We start from the raw sequence: 6,000 nt of genomic DNA, 5'->3' as shown, positions 1-6,000 counted from the left end.
CAAGGTATTATGATCCCTTGTTGGAAATGATTGGTCTTATACCCTCAATTGCTCCTTTAGTCAAGGGATATTGAGGTACACAAGGAACTGGTCCTTCCTTAGTCCTCACCCTTACAGGGAGTAGCTGATTTCAATATACCCACATCTGTGGAAGACTTTGACCAAAGATCTTCAGGGATATCCTCAGGTATAGGATAGATTGAATCTAAGTCACCCTCTGTACTGACTGAATCTAAGAACAGCAATAGAAAAGCTTTCAGAGATTCTTCTGATAGACGTAATAAGATGTTACCAGTATTAGTACATTGGATTGTTGCTCTTAATTTACATAATAAATGTTTACCTAAAAGATACATTGGACAGTCTGGTATACAAAGAAATGCATGTTCCACAGATAATGGACCTAAAGTAATCATTTTTGGTTGTAATTTTGCTAATCTCTGTGGTTTACCAGTAGCTTCTATTACTTCCATTGTACCAATTGATCTACAATTCTTAGGAAGACTTTGAAAAACTGATTTACTGGCTCCAGTATCAGCCAAAAGATTATAAATCTGATCTCCAATATTTACAGACACATATGGTTCTGTACTATTTGGTGATTGGAATGTTTCCAACACTGGTATAAGCACAGTAACATCAGTACAAAGCTCAGTCATTTCCTGTCCATCCAAATTTACATCTGCTTGAATTGCATGATATTCTCAGGATTGTCTTTATCACCATCATCAGCTTTTTCACTACTCTAACTGGTCCTTATAATCTCTGCCTTGGTATCATTGCCCTCATTCACAATCACATTATCTTTATCCAATTTACATTCTTCACTATTTTCCATTATTACACAATCACTAAAATTTTCCACTAATTTTACATTGCGATTTCTTTTCCCTCACAATTATTAACACTAATTACATCATCCTTTGTTTCAATCACATCATTTATAACTTCATTAACCTTATCTCCATTTCCCCTTGATTGTTCAAATACAGAAGAACTCTGGGTACACCTTCATAATGAACATGCCCCTTTGTTCTGATCACCCTTAACTACTTGACTGTATTTGGGCCTTGCTCCAGATTTAACCTACTCCTGCATAGTGTTTAAATCTGGTGCTTGAGCCCCCTGAAAGCAAGTATTTTGGCAAGTGTTAACATTATTTCTCCTTTGATAATTGTTCCAAATATTATTATTATTATTCCAATTATTCTGTTCATTGTACCCTCCATTTCTATTTAATTGTCTGAAAAATTGCCCTCTGAACCTACAGTTTCTGACAAAATGTCCAACACAATTACACAAGAAACACCTCTGTGGTCCAGATCTTCTTTCTCAAAGCTTTATTGGTTGCTCAGTTGCACAGAGCTGCCACAACCTGCATTTCCTTTATTTTACTATCCCTAGCTTTATCTTCTGCATCCTTTAATTTCTTTTTTAAATCTTCTATTACAGTGTCCCTTTCATCATATTTATCCTCATTATCAATACACAAATATTTTGCCTTTCTTCTCAATTCCTCCAGTTCTATTTCTTCCCAATCAGGGCAATTATTCTTAAAGAATGATTTAATTTTAGGGATTGCATTTCTTACAAATATTCTCTTGCTATGAGCAAAAAGATTTCTGTTGCATCTGTAATTCTTTCCAGAAAAATTTCAGGTGTTAAATTAATTAATTAATTTTGATATTTTCAAATTTAGACCAGGCATTAGGTCTTTTAGTGTGTCTCTTCATGACATTTATAATTGACTTTCTGGCCTCTTTCATCAATTCATAATCAGTTTTATTATTCATATCCATACCTTGGAATATTTCTTGCCATGGGGTCAATAATGGATCATTTCTTGTCTCATCAATAAACTTATTTCTTTCCCTTTTTGTCAATAATTCTTTCATCAATAAATAAAAATCACCATAATCAGGGTCAAAGATGTCTATAGTCCTTTGAAATTCCCTTATAACTGTAATAGGTTCTTCTGTAAATGATGGGGTCCTACATTTAATAGATTCCAAATTCTCTGGTGTAAACAATTAGTGAATTTTGACTTTGTATATTTCATCATCAGTTACAGGATATCCCTTACTGGAAATAGTGATGCCTGATTTTTATTGCATTCTGCCTCTTCCTGTTATAATCTAGTCAAATTTTTATTTTCCCCATCATTATCCTTTAAATCATTTCCAAAATCATTTGTTACAATCATTCTTTCTTTCATGCATTACTCCATTGCCTCTATCTTGTCCTTCATAATTATAATCATTTGCTTTATCTCAGCGTCTTTAGTAATCCACACCACAATAGCTTCCAATCTATAACCAATACCAAACACCACAAATTTATACTTGTATAATATAAATAAACATATACACATAAAAGGCACATATGACAACACAGATTGCATAGTTAAAACACATAAATGGTTTCATCCACTGATATCCCAACATAACATAGTAACATTTAGGAAACAAATAAAAAGTTATATAAGGATGTGTAAAACACAATCCCACAAAAGGTACAATACGTCATTTGTCATGTCTCCTGACATGTTTACATTAAACATAAAACCATTATATGATACTGGATATGTTGTATTATAATCCACTTTGATTTATATTTATAAACACTGAAGAACAGAACTAAAAAAAATCAATAAAAAAATCAACAAAAACCCCCAAATGGTCACCTGGCACTTGTGTCTTTGGGCCTTTAAATGGTTAAATCCCCCCAGAGTCCAGCTAGGGTAAGAGAATTCCGTGGCAACCTCCCTGGAAGTAACCAACTGCTGGGAGAGACAATGGAACCTTCCAAATATCCTCTAACTGCCAATCTGCTCTCTAACAGGTTTTCTCTATCTAAAGTCTAATTTTTGTTTGTCTACCTGGCTCAGCCAAATGTAATAAGGAGGGTTGTAAGTAAGGTTAAACAGAAAAGATTACTTATATATATATATATAACAACAGGTTTATTAGATAAAGGGGCAAGGGATTTGGAAGGGGAATCAGGGAGTGCTTTTTTTTTTAACCCTTACCTTCCATCTTGGAATCAGTACTGTGTATTGGCTCCAAGGCAGAAGAGTGGTAAGGGCTAGGCAATGGGGGTCAAGTGACTTGCCCAGGGTCACACAGCTGGGAAGTGTCTGAGGCCAGATTTGAACCTAGGACCTCCCGTCTCTAGGGCTAGCTCTCAACCCACTGAGCTACCCAGCTGCCCCCTAGAGTGACTTATTTCTAACCCACCCAGATATTAAAATATTAGACTTTCTAAATAACTATAACCCAACTAAATAAAAGGGATAATAAAAGATAAAGGGATTAGTAAAGTCCACAGGGCCCAGATTCTCACAACTCCAGAGTCCTTGGTTGGGTCAAACTGCACTATCAAGATGAATAGTCCTCACAGATTCAGGAAGGGAGGAAGTTCACACCCACTCACATTGTCCACCAGTGTGAATAGGAACACTCACTCAACCTCTCCTTACAGATGATCCAAGTCTCAGGCAGCTCCAAAGTTGGTTTCCTTCATGAAGACACTTCTACACAGCCTCTCTGTCTGCATCCCAGATTGAGAGTGCCACTTGGCAGTTCCCCAACTGCCTTAGAATGCTGACCCAGCCAGCTCTGTGGAATCTTGGTTTGAAGGTTGTCAGTCAGCCTTGCACAATTCCCTTGCTATAGTAAACACCTTAATTTTTAAAAGCACGCTTCCCTTAGTCTGCGTTTTATGTGTCTTCATGTGTGTCCATGTTACAGATCTTGTCTTTATGTTTTCCTAATTGGGAGTTTACAAAAAAAAAGAGCTTCAAAGTCCTCCACCAAAGGAGGTAATTAATTCTGGCCTCTAAACTTGACAGTGTTCCATAACTCTTCTTTTTCTTTATTTTGGACAGGCCCTCCAGGAAAAGAAAAAAGGATTGATTTGGAACACATAATTTGGCTATTCTCTTAGATTTAGTATTAAAGATCTATATATGTAACCTTGGAAAATTGCTAATTAGTCAGAAAAGGTACTATGATCCAGCGTAATTTTATGATAATTATGTATCAGTTAAAGGTGATATGTTAGCTAAATTTAATTCTGCACAATGCCGATAGTCAGAGATCTGTTTATTATCACTAGGACTGATGACAGATAATGACTTCAGAAAGTTTCAGAACTGTTTGAATGTAATTAGTAGCCAGATTGACACCAAGAGGGATTTTTCCCTTTTCAAAGGCAAAAAACTATATGAGATATTTATGTGTAAAATTCAGTCAGACAACAGTTATAGTGTCTTGTGGAGAACTTTTCTGAGATTTAAATTTTGGATTTTAAAATGAGATGTCCTTTAAAAATAACAAGTGGGGGCAGCTGGGTAGCTCAGTGGATTGAGAGCCAGGCCTAGAGATGGGAGGTCCTAGGTTCAAATCTGGTCTCAGACATTTTCCAGCTGTGTGACCCTGGGCAAGTCACTTGACCCCCATTGCCTAGCTACTCTTCTGCCTTGGAATTAATACACAGTATTGGTTCCAAGACAGAAGGTAAGGGTTTTAAATTAAAAATAAATAGCAACAAGTGATTACATTATAGCATTGGGATTCTAGAAGTTTAAATTTGGTAATTATTATATGAGAATTTACATAGGCATTAAGAATTTGGTATGTAACTAAAATTGTATGTTATACTTGATTGGGAAAATATGTGCTATGAATAAGAAGAGATTTGTATCTATTCAAATATAATTTGTTATAATGTCATCATGGAGATACACAAAATATGTGTGAATTTGTGCTATGAAGAAAATTAATTTTTATGCAAATTGTGCATAATGCAATTGGCAAAGGAAATTTGATCAGTCCATAAATCATTTAAGATTCATTATTAGGGGGCAGCTGGGTAGCTCAGTGGATTGAGAGCTAGCCCTAGAGACGGGAGGTCCTAGGTTCAAATCTGGCCTCAGCCACTTCCCAGCTGGGTGACCCTGGGCAAGTCACTTGACCCCCATTGCCTAGCCCTTACCACTCTTCTGCCTTGGAGCCAATACACAGTATTGACTCCAAGATGGAAGGTAAGGGTTTAAAAAAAAAAAGATTCATTATTAGGTTATTAAATATAGGTAAATAGTAGTCACCTCTCCCCTATTTATAATAAGAGCAATAGAGGCAAAAATGGAAGGTTTTATTCGGCTTTGAGCAGAAGTTTGAAAGGAAAATTGGAATAGCAAAGAAACGTTGTTAAGGGACTTTAATCAAAGTCAATTTGGAAGTTGTTAAGTTTTCCATTAAAGTCCATTGAGAGTGATTTATTATGTAGGTTCTCAATACATACAAAATTTTAAAGTGATGTTACTAAAGCATTAAAAAGGATTGGAAAGAAAGGAAAGATTCTTTTTTCAGACTCCAAGTGCAGCAGAGAGAGGAGAAATAAGCCTCTGCAGTCTTGGGACCTTTTCCACAAGTAATTTAGCTCCTTCCTCAGGCACAGGAAGGAGATCAAGGGCTTGCAATTACTTAATACTTATATTGGGGGACGAATCCAGCAAAACCCATGTTAAACAGGGGAAAGTTTTCAGTTCCCTTATCTAAACTTTAGAGATATAATTTGAAAGCCCTGAGATGTTGGTTGACAGCAGGAATAATTTTTTTTTTAAACCCTCACCTTCCGTCTTGGAGTCAATACTGTGTATTGGTTCCAAGGCAGAAGAGTGGCAAGGGCTAGGCAATGGGGGTCAAGTGACTTGCCCAGGGTCACACAGCTGGGAAGTGGCTGAGGCCAGATTTGAATCTACGACCTCCCATCTCTAGGCCTGACTCTCAATCCACTGAGCAACCCAGCTGGAATAAATTTTGATCTGGTAATAAGATATATTCCAAGTAAGGTTAAAGAGTAACAGGAATTTGAAAAGTTTATTTGAGTGTGCCCCATTACTATAATTCCTATTTATTATTATTAAGTAAAAATATGAGCGTTTCTAGAAACAGACAGGAAATAAGGGTTTTTTAATTGAAACTGCACAATTTGACC

The sequence above is a fragment of the Monodelphis domestica genome, chromosome 3, assembly GCF_027887165.1.
Source record: "Monodelphis domestica isolate mMonDom1 chromosome 3, mMonDom1.pri, whole genome shotgun sequence".
Lineage (NCBI taxonomy): Eukaryota > Metazoa > Chordata > Mammalia > Didelphimorphia > Didelphidae > Monodelphis > Monodelphis domestica.
Note: the sequence above shows the minus strand (reverse complement) of the source record.